Source organism: Rhinoderma darwinii, unplaced genomic scaffold (genome assembly GCF_050947455.1).
Source record: "Rhinoderma darwinii isolate aRhiDar2 unplaced genomic scaffold, aRhiDar2.hap1 Scaffold_429, whole genome shotgun sequence".
Taxonomy (NCBI): Eukaryota; Metazoa; Chordata; class Amphibia; order Anura; family Rhinodermatidae; genus Rhinoderma; species Rhinoderma darwinii.
Genome location: NW_027463811.1, coordinates 98920 through 111778, shown reverse-complemented (window position 1 = coordinate 111778; position 12859 = coordinate 98920).

Sequence of the window (12859 nt, the reverse complement as noted above, 5' to 3'; positions counted from 1 at the left end):
ATTAGTTTAGGGGTCTGTATTAGTTTAGGGTCTGGTCTGGGGTCTGTATTAGTTTAGGAGTTTGGTCTGGGGTCTGTATTAGTTTAGGGGTCAGGTCTGGGTTCTGTATTAGTTTAGGGGTCTGGTCTGGGGTCTGTATTAGTTTAGGGGTCTGGTCTGGGGTCTGTATTAGTTTAGGGGTCTGGTCTGGGGTCTGTTTTAGTTTAGGGGTTTAGTCTGGGGTCTGTATTAGTTTAGGGGTCTGGTCTGGGGTCTGTATTAGTTTAGGGGGCTGGTCTGGGGTCTGTATTAGTTTAGGGGTCTGGTTTGGGGTCTGTATTAGTTTAGGGCCTGGTCTGGGGTCTGTATTAGTTTAGGGGTCTGGTCTGGGGTCTGTATTAGTTTACGGATCTGGTCTGGGGTCTGTATTAGTTTAGGGGTCTGGTCTGGGGTCTGTATTCGTTTAGGGGTCTGGTCTGGGGTCTGTATTAGTTTAGGGGTCTGGTCTGGGGTCTGTATTAGTTTAGGGGTTTGGTCTGGGGTCTGTATTAGTTTAGGGGTCTGGTCTGGCCTCTGTATTAGTTTCGGGGTCTGGTCTGGGGTCTGTATTAGTTTAGGGGCCTGGTCTGGGGTCTGTATTAGTTTAGGGGTCTGGTCTGGGGTCTGTATTAGTTTAGGGGTCTGGTCTGGGGTCTGTATTAGTTTAGGGATCTGGTCTGGGGTCTGTATTAGTTTTGGGGTCTGGTCTGGGGTCTGTATTAGTTTAGGGGTCAGGTCTGGGTTCTGTATTAGTTTAGGGGTCTGGTCTGGGGTTTGTATTAGTTTAGGGGTCTGGTCTGGGGTCTGTATTAGTTTAGGGGTCTGGTCTGTGGTCTGTATTAGTTTAGGGGTCTGGTCTGTGGTCTGTATTAGTTCAGGGGTTTGGTCTGGGGTCTGTATTAATTTAGGGGTCTGGTCTGGCCTCTGTATTAGTTTAGGGGTCTGGTCTGGCGTCTGTATTAGTTTAGGGGCCTGGTCTGGGGTCTGTATTAGTTTTAGGGGTCTGGTCTGGGGTCTGTTTTAGTTTAGGGATCTGGTCTGGGGTCTGTATTAGTTTAGGGGTCTGGCCTGGGGTCTGTATTAGTTTAGGGGCCTGGTCTGGGGTCTGTATTAGTTTAGGGGTCTGGTCTGGGGTCTGTATTAGTTTAGGGATCTGGTCTGGGGTCTGTATTAGTTTAGGGGTCTGGTCTGGGGTCTGTATTAGTTTAGGGGTCAGGCCTGGGTTCTGTATTAGTTTAGGGGTCTGGTCTGGGGTCTATATTAGTTTAGGGGTCTGGTCTGGGGTCTGTATTAGTTTAGGGGTCTGGTCTGGGGTCTGTATTAGTAGTTAGGGGTTTGGTCTGGGGTCTGTATTAGTTTAGGGGTCTGGTCTGGCTCTGTATTAGTTTAGGGTCTGGTCTGGGGTCTGTAATAGTTTAGGGGCCTGGTCTGGGGTCTGTATTAGTTTAGGTCTCTGGTCTGGGGTCTGTATTAGTTTAGGGGTCTGGTCTGGGGTTTGTATTAGTTTAGGGGTCTGGTCTGGGGTCTGTATTAGTTTAGGGGTCTGGTCTGGGGTCTGTATTAGTTTAGGGGTCTGGGGTCTGTATTAGTTTAGGGTCTGGGGTCTGTATTAGTTTAGGGGTCTGGTCTGGGGCCTGTATTAGTTTAGGGGTCTGGGGTCTGTATTAGTTTAGGGGTCTGGTCTGGGGTCTGTATTAGTTTAGGGGCCTGGTCTGGGGTCTGTATTAGTTTAGGGGTCTGGGGTCTGTATTAGTTTAGGGGTCTGGTCTATGGTCTGTATTAGTTTAGGGGTCCTGGTCTGGAGACTGTATTAGTTTAGGGTTCTGGTCTGGGGTCTGTATTCGTTTTGGGGATCTGATCTGGGGTCTGTATTAGTTTAGGGGATCTGATCTGGGGTCTGTATTAGTTTAGGGGTCTGGGGTCTGTATTATTTTAGGGGACTGGTATGGGGTCTGTATTAGTTTAGGGGTCTGGTCTGGGCTCTGTATAAGATTAGGGGTCTGGGATCTGTAATAGTTTAGGGGTGTGGGTTCTGTATTAGTTTAGGGGTCTGGTCTGGGGTCTGTATTAGTTTAGGGGTCTGGTCTGGGGTCTGTATTAGATTAGGGGGTCTGGTCTGGGGTCTGTATTAGTTTAGGGATCTGAGGATTGTATTAGTTTAGGGGGCTGGTCTGGGGTCTGTATAAGTTTAGGGGTCTGGTCTAGGGTCTTTAATAGTTTAGGAGACTGTTCTATGGTCTTTATTAGTTAAGGGGTCTGGTCTGGGGTTTGTATTAGTTTAGGGTCTGATCTGGGGTCTTATGTTAGTTTAGGGGTCTGGTATGGAGTATGTATTAGTTTTGGGGTCTGGTCTTGGGTCTGTATTAGTTTAGAGGTCTGGGGTATTTATTCGTTTAGGGGTCTAGTCTGGGGTCTATATAATATTAGGGGTCTGCGGTCAGTAATAGTTTAGGGATCTGGTCTAGGGTCTGTATTAGTTTAGAGGTCTGGGGTATTTATTCGTTTAGGGGTCTAGTCTGGGTCTATATAATATTAGGGGTCTGCGGTCAGTAATAGTTTAGGGGTCTAGTCTGGGGTCTATATAATATTAGGGGTCTGCGGTCAGTAATAGTTTAGGGGTCTAGTCTGGTGTCTATATAATATTAGGGGTCTGCGGTCAGTAATAGTTTAGGGGTCTGGTCTGGGGTCTGTATTAATTTAGGGGTCTGAATCTGGGGTCTGTAATGTTTAGGGGTCTGGTCTGAGGTCTGGTCTAGGGTTTGTATTAGTTTAGGGGTCTGGTCTTGGGTCTGTATTAGTTTAGGGGTCTGGTCTGTGGGTCTGTATTAGTTTAGGGGTCTGGTCTGGGGTCTATATTAGTTTTGGGTCTGGGGTTCTGTATTAGTTTAGGGGTCTGGTCTGGGGTCTGTATTAGTTTAGGGGTCTGAGGTCTGTATTCGTTTAGGGGTCTGGTTGGGAACTGTATTAGTTTAGAGGTCTGGTCTAGTGTCTGTATTAGTTTAGGGGTCTAGTCTGGGGTCTGTATTGGTTTAGGGGTCTGGTCTGGGTTCTGTATTAGTCTAGGGGTCCGGTCTGGGTCTGTATTAGTTTAGGGGTCTGGTCTGGGGTCTGTTTTAGTTTAGGGGTTTAGTCTTGGGGTCTGTATTAGTTTAGGGTCTGGTCTGGGGTCTGTATTAGTTTAGGGGTCTGGTCTGGGGTCTGTATTAGTTTAGGGGTCTGGTCTGGGGTCTGTATTAGTTTAGGGGCCTGGTCTGGGGTCTGTATTAGTTTAGGGGTCTGGTCTGGGGTCTGTATTAGTTTACGGATCTGGTCTGGGGTCTGTATTAGTTTAGGGGTCTGGTCTGGGGTCTGTATTAGTTTAGGGGTCAGGTCTGGGTTCTGTATTAGTTTAGGGGTCTGGTCTGGGGTCTGTATTCGTTTAGGGGTCTGGTCTGGGGTCTGTATTAGTTTAGGGGTCTGGTCTGGGGTCTGTATTAGTTTAGGGGTTTGGTCTGGGGTCTGTATTAGTTTAGGGGTCTGGTCTGGCCTCTGTATTAGTTTCGGGGTCTGGTCTGGGGTCTGTATTAGTTTAGGGGCCTGGTCTGGGGTCTGTATTAGTTTAGGGGTCTGGTCTGGGGTCTGTATTAGTTTAGGGGTCTGGTCTGGGGTCTGTATTAGTTTAGGGATCTGGTCTGGGGTCTGTATTAGTTTAGGGGTCTGGTCTGGGGTCTGTATTAGGTTTAGGGGTCAGGTCTGGGTTCTGTATTAGTTTAGGGGTCTGGTCTGGGGTTTGTATTAGTTTAGGGGTCTGGTCTGGGGTCTGTATTAGTTAGGGGTCTGGTCTGTGGTCTGTATTAGTTTAGGGGTCTGGTCTGTGGTCTGTATTAGTTCAGGGGTTTGGCTGGGGTCTGTATTAATTTAGGGGTCTGGTCTGGCCTCTGTATTAGTTTAGGGGTCTGGTCTGGCGTCTGTATTAGTTTAGGGGCCTGGTCTGGGGTCTGTATTAGTTTAGGGTCTGGTCTGGGGTCTGTTTTAGTTTAGGGATCTGGTCTGGGGTCTGTATTAGTTTAGGGGTCTGGCCTGGGGTCTGTATTAGTTTAGGGGCCTGGTCTGGGGTCTGTATTAGTTTAGGGGTCTGTCTGGGGTCTGTATTAGTTTAGGGATCTGGTCTGGGGTCTGTATTAGTTTAGGGGTCTGGTCTGGGGTCTGTATTAGTTTAGGGGTCAGGCCTGGGTTCTGTATTAGTTTAGGGTCTGGTCTGGGGTCTATATTAGTTTAGGGGTCTGGTCTGGGGTCTGTATTTAGTTTAGGGGTCTGGTCTGGGGTCTGTATTAGTTTAGGGGTTTGGTCTGGGGTCTGTATTAGTTTAGGGTCTGGTCTGGCCTCTGTATTAGTTTAGGGGTCTGGTCTGGGGTCTGTATTAGTTTAGGGGCCTGGTCTGGGTCTGTATTAGTTTAGGTCTCTGGTCTGGGGTCTGTATTAGTTTAGGGTCTGGTCTGGGGTTTGTATTAGTTTAGGGGTCTGGGGTCTGTATTAGTTTAGGGGTCTGGGGTCTGTATTAGTTTAGGGGTCTGGTCTGGGGCCTGTATTAGTTTAGGGTCTGGGGTCTGTATTAGTTTAGGGGTCTGGTCTGGGGTCTGTATTAGTTTAGGGGCCTGGTCTGGGGTCTGTATTAGTTTAGGGGTCTGGGTCTGTATTAGTTTAGGAGTCTGGTCTATGGTCTGTATTAGTTTAGGGGTCTGGTCTGGAGACTGTATTAGTTTAGGGGTCTGGTCTGGGGTCTGTATTCGTTTTGGGGATCTGATCTGGGTCTGTATTAGTTTAGGGGATCTGATCTGGGGTCTGTATTAGTTTAGGGGTCTGGGGTCTGTATTATTTTAGGGGACTGGTATGGGTCTGTATTAGTTTAGTGGTCTGGTCTAGGGTCTTTATTAGTTTAGGGGTCTGGTCCTGGGCTCTGTATAAGATTAGGGGTCTGGGATCTGTAATAGTTTAGGGGTGTGGGTTCTGTATTAGTTTAGGGGTCTGGTCTGGGGTCTGTATTAGTTTAGGGGTCTGGTCTGGGGTCTGTATTAGATTAGGGTCTGGTCTGGGGTCTGTATTAGTTTAGGGATCTGAGGATTGTATTAGTTTAGGGGGCTGGTCTGGGGTCTGTATAAGTTTAGGGGTCTGGTCTAGGGTCTTTAATAGTTTAGGAGACTGTTCTATGGTCTTTATAGTTAAGGGGTCTGGTCTGGGGTTTGTATTAGTTTAGGGGTCCTGATCTGGGGTCTTATGTTAGTTTAGGGGTCTGGTATGGAGTATGTATTAGTTTTGGGGTCTGGTCTTGGCTCTGTATTAGTTTAGAGGTCTGGGGTATTTATTCGTTTAGGGGTCTAGTCTGGGGGTCTATATAATATTAGGGGTCTGCGGTCAGTAAATAGTTTAGGATCTGGTCTAGGGTCTGTATTAGTTTAGAGGTCTGGGGTATTTATTCGTTTAGGGGTCTAGTCTGGGGTCTATATAATATTAGGGGTCTGCGGTCAGTAATAGTTTAGGGGTCTAGTCTGGGGTCTATATATATTAGGGGTCTGCGGTCAGTAATAGTTTAGGGGTCTAGTCTGGTGTCTATATAATATTAGGGGTCTGCGGTCAGTAATAGTTAGGGGTCTGGTCTGGGGTCTGTTATTAATTTAGGGGTCTGAATCTGGGGTCTGTATTAGTTTAGGGGTCTGGTCTGAGGTCTGGTCTAGGGTTTGTATTAGTTGTAGGGGTCTGGTCTTGGGTCTGTATTAGTTTAGGGGGTCTGGTCTGTGGTCTGTATTAGTTTAGGGGTCTGGTCTGGGGTCTATATTAGTTTAGGGGTCTGGGTTCTGTATTAGTTAGGGGTCTGGTCTGGGGTCTGTATTAGTTTAGGGGTCTGAGGTCTGTATTCGTTTAGGGGTCTGGTTTGGGAACTGTATTAGTTTAGAGGTCTGGTCTAGTGTCTGTATTAGTTTAGGGGTCTAGTCTGGGGTCTGTATTGGTTTAGGGGGTCTGGTCTGGGTTCTGTATTAGTCTAGGGGTCCGGTCTGGGTCTGTATTAGATTATGGTGTTTGGGGTCTGTATTAGTGTATGGGTCTGGTCTAGGGTCTCTATTAGTTTAGGGGTCTGGTCTGGGCTCTGTATAATATTAGGGTCTGGGATCTGTAATAGTTTAGTGATCTGGTCTGGGGATTGTATTAGTTTAGGGGTCTGATCTTGGGTCTGCATTAGTCTAGGGATCTGGTCTAGGGTCTGTATTAGTTTAGAGGTCTGGGGTATGTATTAGTTTAGGGGTCTAGTCTGGGGTCCATATAATATTAGGGGTCTGCGGTCAGTAATAGTTTAGGGGTCTAGTCTGGTGTCTGTATTAGTTTAGGGTCTGGTCTGGGGTCTGTATTAGTTTAGGGGGTCTAGTCTGGTGCCTGTATTAGTTTAGGGGTCTAGTCTGGGGTCAGTATTAGTTTAGGGGTCTGGGTTCTGTATTAGTTTAGGGGTCTGGTCTGGGGTCTGTCTTAGTTTATGGGTCTGAGGTCTGTATTAGTTTAGGGGTCTGGTTTGGGAATTGTATTAGTTTAGAGGTCTGGTCTAGTGTCTGTATTAGTTTAGGGGTCTGGTCTGAGGTCTGTATTAGTTTAGGGGTCTGGTCTGGGGTCTGTATTAGTTTAGGGGTCTAGTCTGGGGTCTGTATTAGTTTAGGGGTCTGGTCTGGGGTCTGTATTGGTTTAGGGGTCTGGTCTGGGTTCTGTATTAGTTTATGGGGTTTGGGGTCTGTATTAGTTTAGGGGTCTGGTCCAGGGTCTGTATTAGTTTAGGGGGCTGGTTTGGGGTCTGTATAAGTTTAGGGGTCTGGTCTAGGGTCTTTAATAGTTTAGGGGACTGGTCTATGGTCTTTATTAGTTAAGGGGTCTGGTCTGGGGTTTGTATTAGTTTAGAGGTCTGATCTGGGGTCTTATGTTAGTTTAGGGGTCTGGTATGGAGTATGTATTAGTTTTGGGGTCTGGTCTGGGGGTCTGTATTAGTTTAGGGGTCTGGTCTGGGTTCAGTACTAGTTTAGGGTGTCTGGTCTGGGGTATGTATTCGTTTAGGGTCTGGTCTGGGGTTTGTATTAGTTTAGGGGTCTTTTCTATGGTCTGCATTAGTTTAGGGGACTGGATCTGTGGTCTGTATTAGTTTAGGGGTCTGGTCTGGCGTCTGTATTAGTTTAGGGGTCTGGTCTGGGGTCTGTATTAGTTTATGGGTCTGGTCTGGGGTCTGTATTAGTTTAGGGGTCTGGTCTGGGGTCTTTATCAGTTTAGGGGTCTGGTCTGGGGTCTGTATTAGTTTAGGTGTCTGGTCTGGGTCTGTATTAGTTTAGGGGTCTGGTCTAGGGTCTGTATTAGTTTAGGGGTCTGGTCTGGGTTCAGTACTAGAATATGGGGTCTTGTCTGGTGGTCTGTATTAGTTTAGGTGTCTGGTATGGGGTCTGGAGTAGGTTAGGGGTCTGGTCTGGGGTATGTATTAGTTTAGGGGTCTGGTCTGGGGTCTGTATTTGTTTAGGGGTCTGGTCTGGGGCCTGTATTATTTTAGGAGTCTGGTCTGGGGTCTGTATTAGTTTAGGGGTCTGGTCTAGTGTCTGTTTTAGTTTAGAGGTCTGGTCCGGGGTCTGTATTAGTTTAGGGGGTCTGGGGTCTGTTTTAGTTCAGAGGTCTGGTCTGGGTTCAGTACTAGTTTAGGGGGTCTGATCTTGGGGTTTGTATTAGTTTAGGGGTCTGGTCTGGGGTCTGTATTAGTTTAGGGGGTCTGGTCTGGGGTCTGTATTAGTTTAGGAGTCTGGGATCTGTATTAGTTTAGGGGGCTGGTCTGGTGTCCGTATTAGTTTAGGGGTCTGGGGATTGTATTAGTTTAGGGGTCTGGTCTGGGTTCAGTACTAGTTTAGGGGGTCTGGGATATGTATTCGTTAAGGGGTCTGGTCTGGGGTCTGTATTAGTTTAGGGTTCTGGTCCGGGGTCTGTATTGGTTTAGTGGTCTTGTCTGGGGTCTGTATTAGTTTAGGAGTCTGGTTCAGGGTCTGTATTAGTTTCAGGGGCTGGTCTAGGGTCTTTATTAGTTTAGGGGTCTGGTCTGGGCTCTGTATACGATTAGGGGTCTGGGATCTGTAATAGTTTAGGGATCTGGTCTGGGGTCTGTAATAGTTTAGGGATCTGGGGTTTCTATTAGTTTAGGGGTCTGATCTTGGGTCTGCATTAGTTTAGGGATCTGGTCTAGGGTCTGTATTAGTTTAGAGGTCTGGGGTCTGTATTAGTTTAGGGGTCTGGTCTGGTGTCTGTATTAGTTTAGGGGTCTGGTCTGGTGTCTGTATTAGTTTAGGGGTCTGATCTTGGGTCTGCATTAGTTTAGGGATTTGGTCTAGGGTCTGTATTAGTTTAGAGGTCTGGGGTCTGTATTAGTTTAGGGGTCTGGTCTGGGGTCTGTATTAGTTTAGGAGTCTGGTTCAGGGTCTGTATTGTTTTAGGGGGCTGGTCTAGGGTCTTTATTAGTTTAGGGGCATGGTCTGGGCTCTGTATACGATTAGGGGTCTGGGATCTGTAATAGTTTAGGGATCTGGTCTGGGGTCTGTAATAGTTTAGGGATCTGGGGATTGTATTAGTTTAGGGGTCTGATCTTGGGTCTGCATTAGTTTAGGGATCTGGTCTAGGGTCTGTATTAGTTTAGAGGTCTGGGGTATGTATTCGTTTAGGGGTCTAGTCTGCTGTCTGTATTAGTTTAGGGGTCTGAATCTGGGGTCTGTATTAGTTTAGGGGTCTGGTCCGGGGCCTGTATTAGTTTAGGGGTCTGGTCTGGGGTCTGTATTAGTTTAGTGGTCTGGTCTGGGGTCTGTATTAGTTTAGGGGTCTGGGTTCTGTATTAGTTTAGAGGTCTGGTCTGGGGTCTATTAGTTTAGGGGTCTGGTTTTGGAACTGTATTAGTTTAGAGGTCTGGTCCGGGGCCTGTATCAGTTTAGGGGTCTGGTCTGGGGTCTGTATTAGTTTAGTGGTCTTGTCTGGGGTCTGTATTAGTTTAGGGGTCTGGGTTCTGTATTAGTTTAGGGGTCTGGTCTGGCGTCTGTATTAGTTTAGGCGTCTGAGGTCTGTATTAGTTTAGGGGTCTGGTTTGGGAACTGTATTAGTTTAGAGGTCTGGTATAGTGTCTGTATTAGTTTAGGGGTCTGGTCTGGGTTCTGTATTAGTATAGGGGTCTGGTCTGGGGTCTGTATTAGATTATGAGGTTTGGGGTCTGTATTAGTTTAGGGGTCTGGTCCAGGGTCTGTATTAGTTTAGGGGCTGGTTTGGGGTCTGTATAAGTTTAGGGGTCCTGTCTAGGGTCTTTAATAGTTTAGGGGACTGGTCTATGGTCTTTATTATTTAAGGGGTCTGGTCTGGGGTTGTATTAGTTTAGGGGTCTGATGTGGGGTCTTATGTTAGTTTAGGGATCTGTCTGGAGTATGTATTAGTTTAGAGGTCTGGGGTCTGTATTAGTTTAGGGGTCTGGTCTGGGGTCTGTATTAGTTTAGGAGTCTGGTTCAGGGTCTGTATTAGTTTCAGGGGCTGGTCTAGGGTCTGTATTAATTTATGGGTCTGGTTTGGGGTCTGTATTAGTTTAGGAGTCTGGTTCAGGGTCTGTATTATTTTAGGGGGCTGGTCTGGGGTCTTTATTAGTTTAGGGGTCTGGTCTGGGCTCTGTATACGATTAGGGGTCTGGGATCTGTAATAGTTTAGGGATCTGGTCTGGGGTCTGTAATAGTTTAGGGATCTGGGGATTGTATTAGTTTAGGGGTCTGATCTTGGGTCTGCATTAGTTTAGGATCTGGTCTAGGTCTGTATTAGTTTAGAGGTCTGGGGTATGTATTAGTTTAGGGGTCTAGTCTGGTTTCTGTATTAGTTTAGGGGTCTGAATCTGGGGTCTGTATTAGTTTAGGGGTCTGGTCTGGTCTAGGGTCTGTATTAGTTTAGGGGTCTGGTCTGGGGTCTGTATTAGTTTAGGGGGGTCTGTCCGGGGCCTGTATTAGTTTAGGGTCTGGTCTGGGGTCTGTATTAGTTAGTGGTCTGGTCTGGGGTCTGTATTAGTTTAGGGGTCTGGGTTCTGTATTAGTTTAGGGGTCTGGTCTGGGGTCTGTATTAGTTTAGGCGTCTGAGGTCTGTATTAGTTTAGGGGTCTGGTTTGGGAACTGTATTAGATTATGAGGTTTGGGGTCTGTATTAGATTATGTGGTTTGGGGTCTGTATTAGTTTAGTGGGCTGGTCTGGGGTCTGTATAAGTTTAGGGGTCCTGTCTAGGGTCTTTAATAGTTTTAGGGACTGGTCTGTAGTCTATTATTTAAAGGGTCTGGTCTGGGGTTTGTATTAGTTTAGGGGTCTGATCTGGGGTCTTATGTTAGTTTAGGGGTCTTGTCTGGAGTATGTATTAGGTTTTGGGGTCTGGTCTTGGGTCTGTATTGGTTTAGGGGTCTGGTCTGGGGTCTGTATTAGTTAGGGGTCTGGGGTCTGTATTTTATTAGGGTCTGGTCTGGGGTTCAGTACTAGTTTAGAGGGTCAGGTCTGGGGTCTGTATTAGTTTAGGGGTCTGGTCTGGGGTCTGTATTAGTTTAGGGGTCTGGTCTGGTGTCTGTATTAGTTTAGGGGTCTGGTCTGGTGTCTGTATTAGTTTAGGGGTCTGATCTTGGGTCTGCATTAGTTTTAGGGATTTGGTCTAGGGTCTGTATTAGTTTAGAGGTCTGGGGGTCTGTATTAGTTTAGGTGTCTGAATCTGGGGCCTGTATTAGTTTAGGGGTCTGGTCTGGTCTAGGGTCTGCATTCGTTTAGGGGTCTGGTCTGGGGTCTGCATTAGTTTAGGGGGTCTGGTCCGGGGCCTGTATTAGTTTAGGGGTCTGGTCTGGGGTCTGTATTAGTTAGGGGTCTGGTCTGGGGTCTGTATTAGTTTAGCGGTCTGGTCTGTGGTCTGTATTAGTTTAGTGGTCTGGTCTGGGGTCTGTATTAGTTTAGGGGTGTGGGTTCTGTATTAGTTTAGGGGTCTGGTCTGGTGTCTGTATTAGTTTAGGGATCTGGTTTGGGAACTGTATTAGTTTAGAGGTCCGGTCTAGTGTCTGTATTAGTTTAGGGTCTGGTCTGGGGTCTGTATTAGTTTAGGGGTCTGGTCTGGGTTCTGTATTAGTTTAGGGGTCCGGTCTGGGGTCTGTATTAGATTATGAGGTTTGGGGTCTGTATTAGTTTAGGAGTCTGGTCTTGGGTCTGTATTAGTTTAGGGGCTGGTCTGGGGTCTGTAAAGTTACGGGTCCTGTCTATGGTCTTTAATAGTTTAGGGACTGGTCTATGGTCTTTATTATTTAAGGGGTCTGGTCTGGGGTTTTTATTAGTTTAAGGGTCTGATCTGGGGTCTTATGTTAGTTTAGGGGTCTGGTCTGGTGTATGTATTAGTTTTGGGGTCTGGTCTTGGGTCTGTATTGGTTTAAGGTCTGGTCTGGGGTCTGTATTATTTTAGGGGTCTGGGGTCTGTATTTTATTTGGGGTCTGGTCTGTTTTCAGTACTAGTTTAGGGGGTCTGGTCTGGGGTATGTATTCGTTTAGGGGTCTGGTCTGGGGTCTGTATTATTTTAACGGTCTTGTCTATGGTCTGTATTCGTTTAGGGGGTCTGGTCTGGGGTCTGTATTAGTTTAGGGTCTGGTCTGTATTAGTTTAGGGGTCTGGTCTGCGGTCTGTATTAGTTTTAGGTGGTCTGGTCTGGAGACTGTATTAGTTTAGGGTTCTGGGGTCTGTATTAGTTTAGGGTTTGGTCTGGGGTCTGTATTAGTTTAGGGGTCTGGTCTGGGGTCTGTATTAGTTTAGGGGTTTGGTCTGGAGACTGTATTTAGGGGTTTGGTCTGGGGTCTGTATTAGTTTAGGGGTCTGGTCTGGGGGTCTGTATTAGTTTAGCGGTCTTGTCTATGGTCTGTATTCGTTAAGGGGGTCTGGTCTTGGGTCTGTATTAGTTTAGGGTTCTGGGGTCTGTATTAGTTTAAGGGTCTGGTCTGGGTCTGTATTAGTTTAGGGGTCTGGGGTCTGTATTAGTTTAGGGGTCTGGTCTGTGGTCTGTATTAGTTTAGGGGTCTGGTCTGCGGTCTGTATTATGTTTAGGTGGTCTGGTCTGGAGACTGTATTAGTTTAGGGTTCTGGGGTCTGTATTAGTTTAGGGTTTGGTCTGGGGTCTGTATTAGTTTAGGGGTCTGGTCTGGGGTCTGTATTAGTTTAGGGGTTTGGTCTGGAGACTGTATTAGTTTAGGGGTCTGGTCTGGGTCTGTATTTAGGGGTTTGGTCTGGGGTCTGTATTAGTTTAGGGGTCTGGTCTGGGGTTCAGTACTAGATTATGGGCTCTTGTCTGGTGGTCTGTATTAGTTTAGGTGTCTGGTATGGGTCTGTATTAGGTTAGGGTTCTGGTCTGGGGTATGTATTAGTATAGGGGTTTGGTCTGAGGTCTGTATTAAATTAGGGGTCTGGGGTCCATTAGATTAGGTGTCTGGTCTGGGGTCTTTATTAGTTTAGGGGTCTGGTCTGGGGTCTGTATTCGTTTTAGGGGTCTGGTCTGGGGTCAGTATTAGTTTGGGGTCTGCTCTAGGGTCTATATTAGTTTAGGGGTCATATTTGGTGTCTTAGTTTTGGTGTCTGTCTGGAAGTCTATTAGTTAGGGTTTGGTCTGGGGTTTGTATTAGTTTAGGGGTCTGGTCTGGGGTCTGTATAAGTGTAGGGGTCTAGTCTAGGGTCTTTATTATTTTAGGGGTCTGGTCTGGGCTCTGTATAAGATTAGGGGTCTGGTCTGGGTCTGTATTAGTTTAGGGGTCTTGGTCTGGGCTCTGTATAAGATTAGGGGTC